Below are 22355 nucleotides of genomic sequence, written 5' to 3'. Positions count from 1 at the left end.
ACCTATGTTTGAGCCCTGAGCTGTGGAAGAACTAAATTCAAGCATTTACCCAAAAATCAGGAAGAGCAAGGATTTAAACTCACATATTTAACATGTTAAATACTTGGTAAACCTTTAAGCTATTAGCTTTCAGTATCGGATAGTTTCTAGCTCCCTCTGTACATCTGGCTTGGTTCACCTGGAGGGACTGAATCAATGTGCAACAGGAAGAACCTGTCTGGAAACCTCCTGTAGAGTTCAGTGTTGAGAACCTCTCTAATTGTAGATCAGGGTAAGTACTCCGGCAGCCTTTAGGAATTACAGTGGCAACTCTCAAGTGACTTCAATAATTCCCCTCCAGTGTCTCATAACTACCAGGAATTTGTCTGACCTGGGAATCTAAAAGATATTTTCTCATGTTCTCAGCCTTCTCAACATAAAAACTGATTAAATAATCAGTCCATTTCTTTGAAAATATATACTTTTCAATAAACTTGAAAAATATATATATTCTGTTGAACAGATGTGCAGCATTTCAAAATCACATTTCCACGGAAAGAAGGTCCAAATGGATACTTCCAAGGATGCAAACTACATGTTGCATTCAACAGACATATCTATTTTTGTTTAGCATGATATGCAGCACTTTAGATACTGTTTTGGTGCTATATATGGTACATTACTCATTCTGAGAAATAGTTAGCAGAGTATTTTACAAATGGAAGAAAATAGCTACTTGCACATGCATTTGTGATTTCAAAGCCTTCATTTAAGCAATGACACCCATCCATCTCAAGTATGCCATGGTACATGCTTTTTTGTAACAGTTCTTCACATACAACAAGAAAATCTAAATATACATGTTTATAGCATAGCAGGCAGTCCTTCTAGCACATCTGCCTGATGCTGATGTTGGACGACCTCCTGACAGCACATCACCCATTCCATCATTCATTAATATATCTCTGCAGCTTTCAGAAAGGGATAGATGATCTTCCCTTGGAGCCCAGCACAGCTTGACTGTACTGATGGGTGCCCAATTTGACTTCTAAATCTTTAGGGTGCATGTCCCAGTAAAAAAGGATTAAGAACTCATTAAATATCTTGTTTTCATGACAGCACTATAGAAGGCATCTAAGGAATAAAAGAACCCAAGTATTGCATGTTTATATTACTCGTAATGGTAAAACTGATACAAAATACTTCCACAGGTCTAAATTTTTTTAATCAGTTGCCACTATTGGCAGCAATTTATTTTTCCTCTCAGCTGTTCATTTACAGACAGGCATAATGGATGGGAAGACTTCAGAAATTTCTATAATGCTATGAGATTTGACATAACCCCACTACCACAACTACTACTACAACCTCTCAAAAATCCAGTGTCCATGATCCAAAACTAGTAACAGAGTACAAGAAAACCAAGCAGGTTTTATATACATCCATGTAACCATCTTTTCGTTTTGAAGCACAGAAAAATTATGCTTAGTCTGATCTGAATTACTACAGTGTTCTTGTTAAAAAACACCATCTGTCAGAGATTATCCTATTTTACACAGAGGGAACAGGCATTAATTATTAATCCTACTCCTCGCAGAAATGTACTCACAGAAGACCAGGACTATCCATGGTGTGACAAAAGTATTAGTGTTCTTAGAAGGTAGTCTCTGGATGAAACTCAGAATTGATCCATTGAGAACTTCCAGCAAATGAGCTCCTTGAGGGCAGGTCAGTGGCCACATGGCAAGGTATCATCACACAAAGAGCAACAGCTGAATTCCCAGGACTTGAGTCTAGTTCCATGAGCCAACATAAATACAACATACAGTACAGATACTACATTTACAGACACAAGCACTGTGGCTCTACGCTGTGCATACAAACTGAAGCTCATGTTCAAGTTATGAAGCTCATGTTCAAGCATATGAATTTGGCTTCATTTAAAATCAAATGTGAGAGTGAGAGCTTTCTGCACGTTGGCCAAAGTGCTCAGGACTTTGCTGAGAATTCCATGTCTGCTGAGGGAGGGAATTCATAGCTGTAAAACAGCAGGTTGATGTGGCAGATCCAATTTATCCACAAAGAGAATCTGACAATAGGCAAAATAAGAAGATAAAGAATGCTCATCACAGATCTTAGTGAAGGACAATAGAAAGGGATCATTCTTCCCCAACGAATTCCCTAATCACAGATAATTTCCTAGGGAAGCTGGTAAAGATCACATTTCTGCTCTAACACAGTTTTACCTATTTGGCTTAGTTTGAGTATACAATGCTATATATTGTCTTCAGTTAAAACTTCATTACCACTGATCTTATTTCCTTGGTCAGAGGCAAACTGACCAGTCGAATCATTTTACAAATTAACTTTTTACAGGTTTTGGTATTTCAATGAGGAAAAATATTAAGAAAGACTGCTGAGCAAAGGAAATTGGGGGGGAAGGATGAGGGGGGAAGGGGGGAAGAGAGAGAGGAGAAATGTATGTAATGCAGAAGTAGCTGATATGAGACAACTCATAGTACCAGGCTGTATTTGATGCAATGGATGTCAGAACCTCTATCTTACTACAAAGAGCAAAACTGAAACTTGATTCCCAAAAAAAGAAATAAGATGTGTCAGAACACGAAGAACTCTTCTGGATAAACACAAAATATACTAATATCCATAAATCTCAAAACTTTGATGTAGTTTCTATTTTTAAGGTAATCTCTTATGTCTCTGGGCAAGGAAGAGGTTAAAAAAATCTTTCTTCCCGAAAAACAGAAAATTCTCCACTGAAAAGCTGCCTAAGCTGCCAAGCATGGAGGGATATTTCTCCAGTTGGAACTCATTACAAACAACACAGGACAGCTGATCCAGCTTTTTATTTACTGTAGGGGCAGAAATGACATGAGCATCTTTCTATGTAGACCTAGAAAAATATGTTGGCCCCGAAGCCAAGGATCAGAACATTATCAACCCTGCCAAAATGAAATAGGTTATTTGTTTTTTTTAATTTAGCAAGATTTGGCACTGATTTATGTATTTTTCCCTGGAGGAACTATTTATATTCTTCAGACCACAGATCATAATTGTTAATTTTCAGTGGCCCTGCATAAAGAAATAGTACGTTTATTATTTTGAAACAAGAGGACCACAGTTTTCAGTCTAGTAAAGAGACACAATTTTAGTCAAGCCATTTTTAAGTCTCTTCCAGTAGGCGGAACTTGCAAGAAAAGGTTTTTTCATGGCCATGTCTCAGTGTCAGCTCTTGTGACCAACAGGAAGAGGCATGCAAATTTTATGTTAAAAGTTCACCTTCCATCAAGTGAAATATAACTAAGGACTTCCCTCATTCTCAAATGGTTCGTTTTTTCCCAGGATAAAGTCACAGTATGATGCACAAAGTGGTGTCAATTTTGAGAACATAAAAATAACACGTATCTTGTCCTCTGATGTCCTTTCCAGAGACACTCCTGAAAAAGGATTTTATTCACCCTTACACACCACCATTCCAATACCATGTCCACCCATCTGTACTTACAGAACATAATATAGCTTAGTTATATTTCCAGTTCAGATTAGGCTGCCTCTATGTGGCAGGAGTCATAAGAACCTGATAAAGGACCTTCACAGGACTCTTCTTACAGGTCTCACTTCAGAGGTTTAAATGGACTATGCAGCAGGAAAGTGACTCAGCCAGTATGTAGGGTTTGACTCTTTGCAGACCACCAGGTCCTAAACTGCTTCCCTGGCAGTCAGAGCTGTACCTCAGCTTTCAGGCTGCTTCTGCTGAGCACTTTCACCATTCATCAGTCACCCAGAGACTGAAGGAGAAAATATATGATCAGCCTGAAAAGCTACAACCTTTCCTACAGATAACTCCATAAGCAAAGGAAGAAAGACTACATTACAGGATTTGGTTCAGTTCAGTCTCTCTTAACTAGTGAAGTGATAATAGGACACACAGGGAACTACAAAAAAGAATCTTGAAGACTGAACAAAAAGCAAAAGAGGAACAAAAGGGGGAAAAATTAGCTGTTTAACACCAAAAATCCCACTCTTCCCTCCTATCTCCCTGTGAGGATATTTGAAATTGGTCATTGTGGGTGAAGGGAAAGAAATCCATCAAACTAAGCAGCTGAGATCATTCCCTTACTTGAAAACATAGGAAGAAATCTAAACTTCCTTGTTGTTTTAAAACAACAGACATCTCACATGCAGCACAGAATTACTATTATTTGTCCAGTAAAGCTATGACCATAAAATACACTCCAAGCAATAAAATAATTGATGCTACTTATTTTATAAGAAAATTATTCTTAATTTTTGCTCTATGGTTTGCCAGGCATTTTTATGCAATCAGTTTTGGAGATACATTGTAGTTACATTTTAACAAAAGAGTCCACCATATAGTTCAAAATAAGATTCTTGGGTGGAAAAAAAAACAAAACAACAACCCAAAAAATTTATTGTATGTAGTTATATTGAAAAACCTGTCAATACATAACACTTATCCTGAAAATAACTGCTTGTTTGGGTCATCAGGTATATGAAATACAATATTTAACTTTTATGATCAACTTGTGCTTCTGGTTCACTACTGGCAACAGTAGAAGTTCCCCACAGTCTCACAACTACCATCCTGACCCCCCCCCCCAGTCCTTCCAAAACTGGGACAAGGAGCACCTCTGGTGGCTCTAAACCTTAATGACTTGCTTCCACAAGCCTGACTCCTAACAACAGCATGCAAAGATTGCAGCAGATATTCCAGAAACTCTTACTAGGCCCAGGCTGTTTCTTTCAAATGAAAGAAATGAAACTTATATGGGTTTAATGCTACTGCACCTGGGCAATAATGTGGCATTAAATACCGACTTAGCTCTTCAATATATAGAACTGAGAAAAGTGGAGGGGGACAGAGAGAAAATTTTTAAGCAATCAGATTTTTAAGGGTACCCTCACAAAGCCTTACTAATATCCACATTAATTAGTGACCTCCTCATACAGCAATAAATACACTTGTCAGCAAATCTCTAAAAAGAACAACAACCATATGATAAACAGGAGTCATTCCATGAAGTCAGTCCATTAATTATCACACACTTTTCCACCATTATCCATCACATGGATAATAAATGAGCCAAAACGTAAGGTTTATTTATCTTGTTATTACTTCCCCTAGATCATCAGTTGCAGAGGTTTTATGGTACTGGTATATTCCATCAGTGCAAAACCTGAGCAGATTGTGTTGACTCAATAAAAAAAAAAATTCAAAACAAGACAGAATCAGAACACTGCATTTCCAGAGACAGTCTTATAACTATCAAACTACTGGAAAAAAAACCCAACTACTGTTTAAAATGCTTCTCCTTCAAGTACACCAATTTACAAATACAGATAAGGCCAAGCTTCATGGAAGTGACTTCTTCTTATCAATCTATGAATTTCCAACTAAAGAAAGAATACTTTGATGCAGGACATCACACTGCTCTGTAATTTTTATTAATACATAGATGTTTTTCACTAATTTTAAAGAAGTGGCTTCAGAAAATTGTCATTTTGAAAAACACAGAAAATAATATATTGGAACACTGACACAGCATGGCTTGTCTTTACATTCCATCATCATTTGGATTTATTCCCACTCTTTCAATAGCTTTGCTACAATTATCTTTGTAGCCTCAAAAAACCCAATGTTCACATAAGGTGAAATGGTTGTATTTTCAAACAAATTTACAGTATAACACTGCAGTTCAAATCTTGCAGATGCAGTACAGACATTTTAGCAATGCACATGGACACAGACAGCTCCTTCAGAATGTTGTTCATATTTATGCCTTCAAAAGTCAATACTCACAGAAACAGGCTCACCAAGCTGTTTTGTATTTCTGTTGCTACAGTATAACCAGAACTGGGGAAACAGATTCTGTTTGCAAGCTATCTTGCAACTTAAAACAATACTTAAAATTTAATTTAAAAACATTCTTTTGCAAAAGAATATGTGAAAAGTCATTATAACTAAAATAAAAAGACACTTTCTTCAATTTCATTTTTATATACTACAAAATATAAATTAAGAATTTAAATTAGGAAATGAAAAATCACATGGTATCATTCCATTAGGATTATATGTCAATGAAGTTTTACTGAATTCTAAAATAGAAAGAAAACTTGACCAGCATCAGAATTTTGCCCCTCTGGGAAATTTATCTTGCACTCACAATTTTTATAATAGTGAGTTATCATACACATACAGACTTTCACTTGGTTACAGACTTATTTAATCAAGTTTCAATTGCTCATTCTTTTGGTGCAATAGTAGCTATGATGTTTTTCTAAATGGCACATCTCAAAAGTATTCTTTTTTTTTTTTAGTATTTAAAGTTCTTGAATTCTAAGCAATTTTGAAAATCTGAGCAATAGCCACTTATCTAGAATGGAAATTTTAAAATGTTCTTAAGGTGATCCATCCATACACAACTGTAAGTTTCGCATCCAAGCTCTCAGTAGGAACCTCTGAAAATCTCAGCCCACTGGCAGAAAACAAACAACCAAACCAACCAACCAACCAAAAAACCTCATGGATCTTACCTTTCTGAAAATGTTTAAGCTGACCTGCAGACCCCAAAGCTTACTTATTTCTGGTTATAACGAAGCATTACAAGGAGCACCTGTGCCTACTTCTCCACATTATGTGACCTTCGCTTCTGCCATCATTGAGCCACAGCAGCTGTTTGGTTTCTACCAGCATTCATTTTTCAGAGCTACAGGTACGTTCCATCTTATATACTGGAAACACTATCTTAACCTTGTTCCAGAATTTTTCTTCCTACCTGTTAATTAGAATATACAATGTAATCAAACATCTCTTTACCTGTCCCTTTCACCAGACAGCCTCCATAAAATGGCACCAAAGAAACCCAAAAATGTCCCTTAACAAAAGTAACTAAATTAAAGCTCCCTTTTAGAAGGAAGATTCCCACTTTCATGCTGGAAGTAATGGAAAAATAACAGTTTGACTATTCTTTTGTTAAATTATCACATATTTGCAGACCTGATTCCAGGTGATAATGGACAGACTGCAAGGGATTTTGGTTTTTAGTCTCTTCAGTCTCTTGCTTTTTTCTTTTTCCCGTTTTTTTTCTTTTTGTGAAGATATAACCATATTTCAATTTTAATTCAAAGCACAGCTCTAGTTTATAGCACATAAAGATGTCTCTGAAGCACAAAGTACTGAATCAGAGAAAGGAAAGCACAACCCATCCTACAGTGGTGACATGAGTTATTTGCATAGTTGCCACAAAAGTAATAATTACACTGTAACTCAATAGGAACAATGGTAATTTCACAGTAGCTCATGTTGTTGTTATCACCCTATATCCTGATAACTGTGAAATTAATTTGTGGCACCACTGTATGTGTCAGTTTTAAGCTGTTCCCTAGGTAACATTACGCTACCATAGAGAAGGAATGCTTGGCAGTAAAATGGGTAGCAGCAGATTGATTATACCAAAAGAATCTTCCCTCTACATACAAATAACTTGGCAATCAGAGAATATGATGAGAAAAAATCCTCCCAACTGCTTTTTTTACTTTTTTTAATAGAAAAAGAAAATTTATAGAGTTAAAGGTATTAACTGACCATTATCCATCCACTGGAAGAATGCAAAGGTAAAATAAAATGAGCAAACCTCCAGGTTATATTTAGTGCCACTGACCCATTGTTCTAACTGCAACCAAGATGCAGCATAAAAAAGCTGAAAGTTTCCTTTTCCTTCTCATAGTCATTTCCTATGTTAATTATCAGATGGTATTTTTAAATATAAAAGAAAATATACAGCACTAAGACATATTTAGGACAACAACAATAGTGTGGGTTATACTTTCACAAATAGTTCTTATTTCATCTGAGAGGTACAGTCCTTTCACCTCCCAAACCCTCAACATTATTTTGCAATACTACCACTGTCAAAAAGAAGTTCCACACTAAATATAAAAGACAACACACTGCCATATAGTGCAGGGAGATACTTACAAATTTACTGGGGAAAATTCAGTGCCACAATAATTGAAGGTCTGGAAAACACTAAATCATGACATTTAATGAGGGAACTTATGACTGATTGGTAAGAATAAACAAAAGACCAAATTTAAACTTTCCAGTCAGTACAGTTGTTCAGCAGTAGGTATGAGGCTTTGGATTAAAGAAAGATGCTATTTATTTTCATAGAATTTGGATATTCCTTTTACTTCTACTTCAGGCCTGTTTGTACAGTGTTAGAAAGACATACTGTAATGTTCTCTTGCTGTATGTTTGTCTGTAAGGAAATAGGTGAAAACAAAATCACAGCATGTTACATGTACTGACTCAGTGGTTCAGCTGGAGTTTTGTTAATGAAAAAGCAGCACCATTTCAGTGTCAGCACTAGTCATCAAAGCAAACCAAGGTGTTGAGCAGATACTCTGATCCAGGATATCCAGGGACAAGCATGTTTTGTCACTGTGGTTTTGATCTTTATCTCTGACTGATCCTCTTTCTGTGATTGCTGTCCCCAAAACCCCTGATGATGTTCAAATGTGGTGGTTTGGTTTTTTGGTTTGGTTTGTTTTTTTTTTTTTTTTTTGGTTTGTTTTTTTACAATCCAATAATAGAGACTTCAGAGCTCCAAAAGCAGCTCTAAGAGCTCAAAGACAGTTTGGACAGTCCCAAATGCGTATTTTTCATTAAATATTGGCACATACTATGCCAAATTATGTCACCGCTGAGAGGAAAATTTTGACCACCCCATACTCAATTATTCATCAGCAAGGCACTCTGATCATTATCACCATTGACCCAGGAATTCATCCTATACCCTTTGCCAAATCAGCATGTACCCTTGTCCACTCAACCAGACACTCTTCTTTCACTTCTCACTGTGTAAGCCAATTCTCATGCACAAGGACTGACAACATACACAAACGCTGACAACACACACAACACATATTTGCAGTTAGGAAGCTCACTGCATGGAGAATTAACTGCATGGAGAATTTGTTGGTGCTCTTGATGCTAGCAGGAATTACTATGGGATATTGGTAATGATTTTTCAGTCCCATTAATAATTGTCTGCAGTTTTCTTTGCTTTGCTGGACCTGTGCAGAGTCTTGATACTCAGCTAAGTCAGAGGGGTTTTTTTTTCCCCACACACATCTGACACTACTTCTGCCAGAAACGTAGCGTGGGCCAAGCCTGATGCTTGGCTTTTTAACCCCTGTGCATCTCCTCTGTTCTTTATTTTCTTTTATACACTCTTCAGGTTTCAGTGCTGAAACAACTCCAGCCAGTTGGAACAAACACACCTACTGGAACAACAAATGCCAGTGACAACCAACCTTCCATTTGCTGGATCAGTGCTGTCAAAGGCATTCAGAAATGCCTCAAGAGAGGTGTATGTACATATGTAACTAAAGATCTTTGGAAAGCTTTAAACACTAGTACAAATTATTACTTTTACTGTAAGCCCAAACTTATTACCACAGAGGAAATGTCTGAGACCAAGAGGTGTCAGATACTCTTTTTAGATTTCTGAATGAAAAACGAGAAGTGGGGATTAAAAAAAAAAAAAACAAAAACCCACAGCCTGATATGGGGGAATTTTACCTTTATAATCATAAAATCAAAACAAACGCAATACAGCTGGGATTTTTACCTATGATAGTATTCAATAACCTGCTTGAAAGTAACTGATGTACTCTGAGCTCTCTGAGGTTCACAAAATGAAAACCCAATATTGTTTTTAGCATGCACCGATAACCTCTGTACAGAGACTGCTAATAAGGCTAAAGATTAACTCCTTAATTGTGAACTATTTGCTAATACTCCATAAGCAACGGTGTGTTCCTCACCACATTTGAAACATGCAGAGATATACCATGGAACAGTTTATAAAGCCACTTCCATGCTATTTTAAATGGATATATTTTGCTGAGGACTATTTCAAGTTGCAAAGAATATCAACGTACGTTTAAGACAGTTGTGGTGGGTTAGCTGCCACAGTACAAAAGTGATGCCTGTTTACTTGACGAATGGCTTTAAAGCCATGTGAAAACTAGTCAAAAATGAGACCAACTGCAAAAATTCTAGCTGATTTCTACCCAAACCCCAGGTCTCTAAAGCAAAATGACTAGCAAAAAAGATGCCTTGACATTTCTGGTTTCTGCCAGCTGCCAAATGGCTGATAGATTATTACTCTCTAGGCTTCAAAAAGAAAGGAAATATTCCATGTTATTATACATATATTTTCAGTTAAGATTTTATTTTAGATATATTTTTCCTCAAAAAAATAGGACATTTTTGGAAGAAAAATGTACAAAATTTGATCAAATTAATGTAGCAGTTTTTTCTGATTTCACAAGATACAGCAGGATTTTTGAAGAGTGTACATGATCTCTAACCGTACAGAAATTGTATTTGATTACTAAAACTGCAATGCTGTAAATGTAGCACCTACAGAGAAACTTTTTCAAATATCTCTAGAGTACCATAATGTCTCAAAATTAAAATATAAAATCCTTGTAATGAAACTACATCAAATACGTTTCATAAGACAACTGTCGCATACATTCAGTCAGAGTTATTAGATAGCATGCAAAGTCTTAGAATAATTTCCATTGCACTTCCATCCAACTGTAAGCTTGACGCATTACCTTGGCAGAATGCCACATTTCCCGCTGTGCTAAACTTACTGAAACAAATAGGAAAGCAGCATCGCTGTGTTACATTCCTGCTTTACTATTGTGTAATTGGACCACACTACAGGAACAGCACTTTATATTACAAGCATTGAGTTACCATTATCAACTTGTGGCTTCACACTCCCAGCACAAAAGCAATGAATTCTTCTTTTGCATCAAGAATTAAATGAGTATGATAGAAGAGAAAATATTAAGAGAAGTTGCATTTCAAAGCCCTGTCTGCAGTTACGGTTTTAAGACAAAATAAATTTTACATGTCCTGACATTGTTACACTAGCAGGAGAAAGAATGTTTAGCAATGCCAATAACAAAAAGATTACTCAAGCCCTTCCAAATTAGAGGTAAAGTCTTCATTCACCCAGTGCACCCAAGTAGAATAAGAGAATAAAAACTGATTAAAGAAGCAGGGAGTACAGGGTGTCAGTTTTACACTTACTGAAACATATCCAATTCAATGAGGAATGAGGGCAAAAAAAATTATGCTGTATAGTTCCTGCTGGTTAAACAAATTCTTGTATTAGAAAATGAAAATCAGGCATTTCATCTGCAACTAGGTGAAGAGTGGTTCTCTCTCCTCTGAGGTGTTAACCAGCCTTTCCCCATGATTTTGGCCACAGAAGAATTTGTCCTTAGAACAGCTACATCTCTTCTGTTATTGCAGAAGATACCCTAAAATCACTGTGTCTATACGAGCAGTGCGGCTCAGCAGCAGGGGGCCTCTACAACAAAACAGTTGGCATTAAGACCAGACATAACCCTTCCTGGAAAATGCTTATTTTAGCCTACTTCTCACCTAGTCCTGTAGGTTTGAGCAACCAACATGGACATCCATGTTCCCACAGCTTCTGTGTCACAGCTCCTGTGCCAGCCATCCTAGGGACAGCACGGAAGGGCTCACCTGGCATGAGCAGGACTCACAGCAGCAGCGCATCCCCCTGCCTGGGCACATGCTTCCCTGCACCTTAAGCCACTCATTCACAGCTTCCTGGTGGAATAAGGGAGAGAATGGGAAGGGTAAAAGCGAGAAAACTCACAGGTTGAGATGAAGACAGTTTAGTATGTAAAGCAAAAGTTGCTCATGCAAGCAAAGCAAAACAAGGAATTCATTCTCAGCCATTGGCAGGCTGGTGTCTTCGGAAGACAAAACACGGTAACTGAATGTCACCCCCACCTTTCTTCTTCCCTCAGCTTTATATGCTAAGTATGATGCCATATGGTGTGGGATATCCCTTAGGTCAGTTGGGGTCAGCTGTCCTGGTTGTGTCCCCTCCCAACTGCTTGTGCCTCCTCACTGGTGGGGTGGGATGAGCTGAGGAACAGAAAAGGCCTTGACTCTGTATAAGCACTGCTCAGCAATAGCTAAAACATCCTTGTGTTACCAACACTGTTTTCGGCACAAATCCAAAACACAGCCCCATAGCAGCTACTGTGAAGAAAACTAACTCTAGACTGCCAAAAATCAGTACAACACACCATAATCAAAAAATATAATAATGACCTGGCCACAATGAATATATAATGCAAAGACACGAACTAATAATGCAGTTTTGAATGAAGACTGTATTTTTTCCTCAAACTCTTAGCTTTACTTTGTATCCTGAACTCCAAAGAGAATGTACACAAAGATGCCCCGGGCAACAGAAAGTCAAAGGACACCACAAAGGAGGAAAAACAGACTACGTTTTTTCAGGCTTTTGAGAACTACAGTAAATGTCTGAAAAGAAAGAAGTGCAGATACCTTTAAAACAGCATTTGTAAAGACAGACTGGTTTCTGACTGTACACAAAACTGTTATACACTAAATTAGATATAAATTTGAGGACTACAACATTCACTTTACAATCCAGATACATATCATTTAATACTATGTGGTGTAAACAAATCTGTAGGTTGTAACTTGCCTGCTGGATGGACAGTACAGTGGATATGTGGTCTGCTCTGCTCCTCTGTGAGTAGTAGATACCGCGCTTGTTTTAGACAAAAGGACATTTCTGTCTCTCTACTCAGTGTTGTAAGTGATGTCTGTTTTCTGTACTCTGGCACAAAGTTTCCTTTGCTACTTTGTGTAGCAGATGATGAAGCACCAAAACTTGTTTCTGTAAAAGTGGTTGAAGAAGGATGAACCTGATGGATGACTAACCTAGAAATGCTAGCAGGAAGTCCTACTAGGGAAGTGCAGGTAAGGTTTGTGAGAACTGGCTGTGTGTGAATTGTATGCTGGCAATTCCAAGAATTCAGCAATCCTACTTACCTTAAAAACCTCTTTCACAGAAGAGAGATGGTATTTTAAGTAAGGCTTTTAATTTGGCAGTGTATCAACTAGGATAAGAGATCTATCTCCTCAACTTCAGTGATGCAGGCTGCCTTAGGATAGGTCTTACACTGTTGTCAGTGCTAAAGATTTTATTTCTCAGCTATCTCAAAATGTGTGCAGAGACATTATCGATAATATAATAAGTTTGAAAGTCTTATGTGAAGTATTTCAGGATAGAGTTAAAGTAGCAGGATATGGCTTAGTGTGATCCCACTCTCGTTTGTGTGGATGGAAGACTTAAGGTTGGTTGCACAGAAGTGTAGGAAACGGGGTTTGTTAAATACATGTGGTATGTGGTACTCTCAATAGGCTGGCTAAGGATTAAATTAATGACTTAAAACAGCATGAGCTTCAACAGCTTCAATTAAAGCATCTGACTCCTTTGCAAAAGCTGCAACACACCCAGCTTCTGTGTACATCCCAGACTTTTGTTATGGTTTAAAATCACATAATACACCTTCTAACCTAAACCATCCAAAGCTCTGAAACATAAAATTAAATATAAATAAACTATAGAAAACCATGACTCACGGTAAAACCACCAGCAAGTTTCCTTCACTCATATCTGAACTTTTTTTTTTTATATATATATAATTAATCAAAACCTTTTTCAGAGTGTACAGGCTGATAAACCTAAGGTATTTATAAGCCTGGTAGTCCATATTGTATACGCTGTCTCTCTGGCGATCCAGACCATTTTTTCCTGATTGTTAATGGCAGCTAAGAACAAATTTCAGAAATATTTTAAAACCTAGCATTTTAAAAAGTAATGAAATGGGAACCCATGGAGTGAACTCAAGATTCTGTAGTGCAATTTTCTACTCTAACAGTTTGCAGACGAGTGGCTGTTAGTCACTGAAAAGTATGATGCTGCACCCCCTGCATGCCACCTTTGGAGTCTTTGTGGTAAGCCATCTGCCACAGTGGTTTTCAAACTCTCTTTCACCACCAACATCAGATAACATCTCCTGCAGTTTGCTAAAAAGCAAAATTTTGACTGTTATCCAAAGCTTTTCTTTAAATCATAGAACTAAATGGTTCAAAACCAAAAACAGGCTCTCCTCGCTTGAGGTGACAGAAAAGTGGGGAGTTTCTTTCTCTTCTCCCCTCTGAAATATTTCTTGGGAATGCTACACACAAATACAGGAACAATGTGTTTGCCAAACTCAGACCAGACCTGAAGTATCATTCAGTGACAGTAATACATACAAGAAAGCTTATAAAAAACATACAAGATTTTATCAAAAATGTTCATGTAAGATTTTGCCTAAAGTGCATTTCAGCATATCAACAAAAATAGTAATTGTAATGCAGCTTCCCAATGCATGAATATTATTTATTTTGCTATTTTACTATATTGCTTTCTATTTTGCTAACAATGCTTTTGTTCTATATCCATGGATTGGTTATATACACTACAAGGCATAATTCAATCTTCTGATGTAAATTAACTGCAAATCTATATTACCTATTGGAATAGCAAAAAAATCCAACATCCTTTCACATTTGCCAGTCGGGAACATCATCAATGCACTACTTTAGGTCAGTTAAAGTTGTATTTAGTTTATAAAATTAGTTTATTTATGGTTATATGAAGTTTATCCTAGGTAAGTGACTAAAGGAACATTCAAAGGAAAACAATCTGACTTATCTTGATCACCTATCACTGGACCAAGAAAATTTAAAATTCCTAAATTAAAAATGAGAAATTATATACAGTATTTTAAACAGTGTATGTGCAACAATCAGCTGACAAACTTGGAAATGTATTCCAGTTTTAAAATTTCTGGTCAAGGTATGATGAAGCTGATATTGAACAGAACAGTCCACCTCACAATCAAGCTCAAAATGAGTCACTTTATACTTAAAAAAATATACAAGGCAATGCATTTACATTCTATAGTGCAGAAGATAAGCATTATCAGTAGTTCCACAAAATTTTCAGTGTCAGTTATACCTGAGACTTGAAACAATGGACCTGTCATGTATCAGAACCTTTTTTTTTAATTGCAAAATAAAACATTAAATTCTTTAGTTCTCCACAGAAATGACACAGAAAGACAATGCAAGTTCTAATAATTATCACAAATATAATTACATTAATGTCACAGGTTCCTATACATGCTTGGTGTTACAGCTCTGCAGAGTGTCTGTCTGCAGACAGAAAATATTCCACTGCGGTCAGATCCCAGGCACTGTTGGGCCCCCAGAGGGTGGCTAGTGGGTGACCAGTTAGACAACAAAGAGCATGGTAAAACTGCATGAACACAGTTTAACAGTGCCTTGTTAATGCCATTAAACAGCTTCCAGCACCTGAGCAGCTTGTTCAGTCACAGCTATCCTTTTACAGGGCAGTCTTGCACTGTAAAGGTATATGGCTCATGTTTGGCCAATGCAAGTGATGCTGGCAATCTGCTTGATCAGTAATGTACACTAAAGATGATAGTGAAGTTCTGCTTTCGAAATGGCCCTCAAAATTAAACTCATTTATATTAGCCACTTAGGTTTTTACCATAGAAGTACTACTTAAAGTTCTCAAGTTTTTCTAATATTCTTCTTGCATACCTATGCAATACCAAATGCAACTGGCAACACTAGCATTCTGTAGCATTGCCTGATCTCATATACTATTAATAGTATGGTAAATTTATAAAATTGTCAAGATACGTATCTAGAAACTAAATTCTAAGGGAAGCATAGTTTATTCTCTAAATTCCACAGTTTTGCAGGGGTTTTCATTTCCAGTCTGAGAAATCTCTGCAGGTTTTGTTTTTGGGTTTTTTAAGGAATATCTCTAAGCCAAAAGCAGTCTAAATAAAGGTCTAAATCAATAAGCCTCCATATCAAAGTGATGTAGCTAATTAGTATGTCCTCTGTGGCAGGGGGTGTTTGTTCGTTGATGGTGAGATAGATACATCAGAGGAACACAAGCTGGTCACCCAAGAAGCAAAGTGTTGTTGCACTTTGGAAGCAGCACAACATTTTTTTAAAAAATATATGAAGCAATCATATTTAATTTCCCAAAAAAAACATGCCCCAAGGAGCATTCAAATGATTGCATGAGAGATAAATGTAAATATAGAAGAAGGTAGAAAAGAAATTTTAACTTAGTCCCTCAGTCCCAAATAAGCACACCAATCACAAGGCTAGTGGCTACTTTCATAGAAGTAGAGCCTCCTTTTCTCTAGACTTAACCCCAGCTTCCTCAACTGCTCCTCATAGTCTCAAGATCCTTCACCAGCTCAGTTACCCTTCTCTGGATATGCTCCAGCACCTCAAGGTCTTTCTTGAATCGAGGGGTCCAGAACTGGACACAGGACTCAAGATGTGGCCTCACCAGTGCCAAGTACAGGGGAAAAATTACTGCTCTGGTCCTGCTGGTCACACTATTCCTGATATAAGCCAGGATGCCACTGGCCTTCTCAGCCACCTGGACACACTGCTGGCTCATGTTCAGCCACTGTCGACCAGCACCCCCAGGTCCTTTTCCACTAGGCAGCTTTTCAGCCACCCTTCCCCAAGCCCGTAGCGCTGCCTGGGGTGGTTGTGACAGAAGTGCAGGATCTGGCACTTCACCTTATTGACCCTCATACCACTGGCCTCAGCCCATCGATCCAGCCTGTCCAGATCCCTCTGCAGAGCCTTCCTGCCCTCCAGCAGATCAACACTCTCATCCAACTTGGCATCTTCTGCAAACTTACTGGGTGTGCACTCAATGCCCTTGAACAAATCATTGATAATAAAGGCATTAAACAGGACTGGCCCCAACACTGAGCCCTGGGGGACAGAACTAGTGACCGGCTGCCAACTGGATGTCGCACCATTCTGTAGGCCCAGTCATCCAGCCAGCTTTTAACCCAGTGAAGACAGCACCTGCCCAAGCCATGGGCTGCCAGATTCTCCAGAAAAATGCTGTTGGAGACAGTATCGAAAGCTTTAGTGAAGTCCAGAACTTTGGAATACAGAATTCACTCTAAAGACTTACAACTCCACCGAACGTGAAAAATTTTTTTGAATAGATGATCTTTGAGACCCTGATCAGAAACCCAGTAGCCATTACTTCTCTCATTTACCTTCCCTTCCACCTTATCTGACGTTGGATCCTTCTCTCAGACAGCTTCAGAACAATATAGGAAAGCAGGAATACATTTAACATGACTTTCCATTGTGCTTATTTCCTTATACTTCATGTCTGTGTTTCTTTGACTCTACATCTCCGTGATACTTTTTAAAATGGGAAAACCAAGTTGCCTGGCTCAGCACCAGAATATGAAGCTGAAGTTGCCACATCTCAGGCCAAAGCCCTAAGTCAGTTACTAGTTGTTTTGTACTTTGTGCTGCAGACTTCTTTTATTTACATTGTTAAATTCCTAGCTTTTACTCTGCAAACTAATGAACATTTGTGAAATCACAGAACTTCTTACAGTGCAATTTTCTTGGGTTTTGCCCAGTCATAGAAACTATTTGTCAAATACATCTGAGAGTCTAGACCATATTAAAAGAAGCCTGATTATTACTAACCCCAGCTTACACAGTTGTCAAAACAACAGTGAATATCATCATTAACAGGAACTGTTTCTATCAGACTGGAAATCACAGTTGAAGCCTCACTCCCTTTTTCATATTATCCAAAACTATATGCAAATATACAAATGCAAAAGAAAATTCTAAAGGAATTTTGGTATCTTTTATACTGATTCAAACAGATAAGCAAACTTTCACTTTCCTTTCCCATTTCAAAAATACAAATAAATATGTTTATATTTTCCTTTAATAAGACTATACAAAAATATTCAGCTTTAATTTTCACTTCCAAAGCTTTCACACCTACTAACTCAGTCAATGTTCACAAGTAGACTGTATACATATCCACCTACAAGTAGGACCCATTTACATATTAATATCTCACCAGTCTCCCTGCTCACTGTCATGAGCCACCTTGGTGCCTTACCAACTCAGTTGATAAGTTAACAACTGCAACACTAGATTCATAGGATGTTTCTGTTTGAAACACTATGGCTTCATTTGTCACCAGGTTCATAAAATGTACACTGGACACAGATCTAAAACATATTACTACTATAGTGTTCAAAAGCAATCTATCATTTACTGGAGTGGTGAGGCTCTGAAGGGTTGTGCTGCTGTTCAGAGGGACCTTGACAGGTTGGAGGAATGGGCCTACAGACACCACACGGGAAGGAAGAAAAAAAAAAAAAACAAACCAAAAAAAAGACAAGTGAAATCCTGCCCCTGCAGAGGAACAACCAGGCACCAGTACATGCTGCAGCCAAACAGCTGGAAAGCAGCTTCAAAGAAAATGCCCCGGGGTCCTGGAAGACAAACTGAACAGGAAAGGCCAGCAGCACCCTGGGCCATGTCAGGTAGAGCATTACCTGTAGGTTAAGGGGGGGAGATCCTTCTCTGCTGCCCAGTACTGGTGAGACAGACCTGGAGTGCTGTGTCCTGTGCTGGATTCCCCAGGACTAGGGAAACATGGAAGTACAGGAGCAAGTTCAGCAAATGGTCACTGAGATGATTATAGGATTGGAGTTCTGTCACACAAGGAGAGGCTGAGAGAGCTGGGGACATTTAGTCTCGAGCAGAGAAGAGTCAGGGGGGAATCTTATCAAAATGCGTAAGTACCTGATGGGAGGGAAAAAAGACAACAGAGTTAAACTCTTCTTAGTGGTGCCCAGTGAAAGGGCAGGAAACAACAGGCACAACCTAAAACATAAGGAATTACAATTTAAAAAAAAAAAAAAAAAGGGAGGGTGTTGTTGCTGTTGGGGTTTTTTGTTTGAGTTTTTCTGTTGGTTACTGTGAAGATGTTTGACTAGAGAGCCTGTGAAGTGCCCATCCTTGGAGATATAAAAACCTGTTTGGATGCAGCCCTGAACAACCTGCTATACTTGACCCTGCTCTAAGCAGGAAAGATGGTCCAGATAAATGATGTCCAAAGCAGAGAGTGCACAAGGCAATCCATGTCAATGTGGTAAGAAAATATTTTCTGTACAATTAACAAATATTTAAAAAAAGAATTTATATAGTCTTTATTTCATTTTTATCTCATCTTTTGCTTTTGAATTTCTATTCTTGAGTGTGTTTCATAATGCACATAAAATATTAGTACAGTGGTACATGTACAACATACACATATTGGGGATGTATGCTCAAAAATATTTTGCTGCTACACAATCAAAAAAATGTGGAGACCACTGGTCTCGATCATCTCCAACAGTCCCTTCCCAATTTCATCAAGTCTGATTCTCCCTCTTGCTAACAACAATGGATGCCTGTAAACAGAGTAAAGAGATTCAGTAGAAAATAAAATTTCCTGCCTGTCTGTTGCTTTCTAAAATTTTTCCTTCACCTTTTTAAACCCATTAACTTGTTAAACCTTACCTTCATCTAATTTGATATTAACAATTGGGTTTGGATTTCTGCCTCACTTCTACTAGAAGTTACTTTATAATATGGGGTGTGGTGGTAATTTTTTTTGTTGTTGTTTCTTTGATTTTAAGGCTCCTCGAGGCTACTTTACCCTGCTTATCCAGAGGAATGGTTACTGCAGCAGTCCATGTTCTGGTTTTGCCACCTTTGAAAAGACTACCAGTGTCAGCATACAGTTAGCTACACCACTTCCTCCTCCTCAAACACTTATCTCCTCATAGCAGACAAACCAGTCTAAAAGCTCTTTTAAATTTCTAGATGAAGCTTTACTGAGGATTGGGATCCAGATTTTTCACAGTGATTATATATTAAAAACAAATTGAGCCTTGTTTAACAACAGCTCAATGCTCTTACTTATGCAACTTAACACTATAGGTATATTTCTGTGCTATTTTTCTGCCAAGTTACTACAAAAAATACCCAAACAATTTATCATATACACATTCAAGGTATGTAAAGCAATAGTCTGTCCATTTATAAACCCCAATTCAAAAAAATCAATGTATCTTTACTGTTTACTTCAGCTTTGCAGTTACATTAAAATATAGTAATAAATAAAACATTTAGAGTACATTAACAAAATAAGCAAAACATGAACTGAATTGAATGCATTTATGATTTTATGTGCAATCACAAATAAATCAAATTCTTACAATATCACTCTATAAATTGAATAATGGCAAACTACTATCAGTTCATTATCTCATTCAAAATCTAAAATAACATGTAAAGTAGAACTAGAGAAAGTTCATAGGCTTTATATCATCATTTAAAAACCCTTCAGAAAGTTTATTTTGCATACATCTATATACATAAACAAGAAACATAATTTTCATGTAATCCTTAATTTGAATACTGAAGAGCTGGAAAGAGAACAAGACCTTTCTTGAATATTAGTATTTGTTTATGCAGAGCACAGTGATACTCTTAGCCTAGAAGTGTACTGAAATCCATATTAAATTGACCATTTTTCTCAAAGATGAAGTTAAAATGGAAGGTCTCGTTCCAAACAGGAGCACTGGGGAAAAATGTTCATTGTATTTCTCATCTGGCAGACCAGTAGTACCACTCTGGGAAATCAGAGAGAATTTGGGCAGACTGCCCACTCAACTAAGGCTCATCTGAGATCCGCATATATCCACTTAGCTATCCAACTAGCATTTTTCGTTGTGGTTGTTTTCATGCCCACATGATTTTAGTGCTTTTGTGCAATGTGCAACTCTCTCCACACGTGTCCCTTACCAAAAGGAGGTAGGTACCTCATAGTGAGGTCAGCAGATCTATGTCCTCCCACACCTGGGCCAATGTCCGCTGTCATTATGGGAAAGCGAAGTGAACTTTAATCTATAAAAATGTACCATTTGAACTACATATGCTACAGATAATCTTGGGATCCAAGCAGAAAAAATGCAGCTACACAGTAAATGTAGCAGTTGAAAGAACTGTACAGCCTGAAGCAAAAATTGTCTTTTACACACATTTAGAAAAATACGCACACCTACATGCATAGACCTCTCTAAATTAACCTTTTTACCACCTTTCATGTGGTGCTATAGCACATTATAAAGCCATACTTTATAACAGTATTAATTTAGTAAGTCAGGTATTTTCTCTATCAAAAAAAAAAAAAAAACTAAGAAAACAACCAATCATATAATATTGACTGCAATTAAGAGAATTCCAGCACTGCACAGTCTCTCTCACACTTCACAATCAATAACTGTTTCTCTGAATGGCTTGCACACCACCAGAAATAGCCAGGATATAAATTTATTAGACAGTAAAGTGCTTTTTATCGTATGAGCAGCAAAGAATCACAGGAATTTTCTACACAGTCTTTGTAACAGAAACATGACCTTTGAAATACCAAAGCTCCCTCTGCTATTCAGTGTTGATCACCAAAGAGTTGTCAGCTCCTAAGTTTTTAAAATATTATCTCTGCTGCGTCATGTATTGCAAAACATCACAAACCTGAATGCTGCTCCAGGACAGTAGCAACCTTTGCTGGAATCTGATTTGTTGGAAATACTAAAAGTAGCTTCACATGCCAAAAGTTCCGCAAATCTTTATTTTAAATCACTTTCCATTTACTGACACTACACAAAAGATTTATATACACAGGTGACTGACCACAAAGGGAGAAAACTCTAAACATATGAAACAAAGCAAGCATAAAGTAAAAATCAAAATTAGAAAGGTGAATACCACTAGTGAATATCACTATTTTTACAGTTATTTGCAACACTGGTAGTTGAAATGTTCATTTGTAGGTAATGAGAGCAGCTTCAAAAGAGGTAGGTTGCATTTCAAGTCAGAATACCTTTACAAACCACTCATGTACATGAGACAAGAGCCTCATGAACATAAATCAGTCATGAAAATCACATCATTCACACATGTCTATAACTTTAAAGGGATTATGAAACACAGTCAAAGCATATAGGTGTATTTAGTTTTCCAAGAAGATTCTCACGGGGTTTTGCTGTTGTTTTTACTTTTTACTGCCCTAGTGCAAGTGTAAGAATTTACTCTGATATCAGGCAAGTGAAATGAAGCATTATGTTTGCATCATTACATTTTATTATCCAATTTCAAAACCTGTAAAAGTACAGGTTACTCTAATTTTCTGATTCACAGATAATACTATAAATAACATCTTCCTGATTATTCAGTGAGTTACTTTAGAAAATCTGTATTCAACTCCACCACCTTTCAGCATAGTAAGTATTCCCTTTTCTAGACACTACAGCTGGCAATTTTCTTTGGAGTCCTGTACCCAGATATTCCACAGTGCAGGTAAGGATGGCAGAAGATTCATGTACTAACTAATTTTAACCTCCTCTAATAAGTACTAAGTGTAACTATATGAGGATATTAAGAAAAAAATACATCT

At 37.4% G+C, this 22355-nt stretch overlaps 1 protein-coding gene across 1 annotated transcript in view; it reads right to left on the bottom strand.

The window, feature by feature from the left end:
- The window catches only part of DPYD (dihydropyrimidine dehydrogenase), a 338238-nt gene that overhangs the window by 268736 nt on the left and 47147 nt on the right, over positions 1 to 22355 (bottom strand). The window lies entirely within an intron of this gene.

Source organism: Pipra filicauda, unplaced genomic scaffold (genome assembly GCF_003945595.2).
Source record: "Pipra filicauda isolate LSUMZ 115617 unplaced genomic scaffold, ASM394559v2 scaffold135_size2527700_pilon, whole genome shotgun sequence".
Taxonomy (NCBI): domain Eukaryota; kingdom Metazoa; phylum Chordata; class Aves; order Passeriformes; family Pipridae; genus Pipra; species Pipra filicauda.
This window is presented reverse-complemented; position numbering and strand designations above follow the sequence as displayed.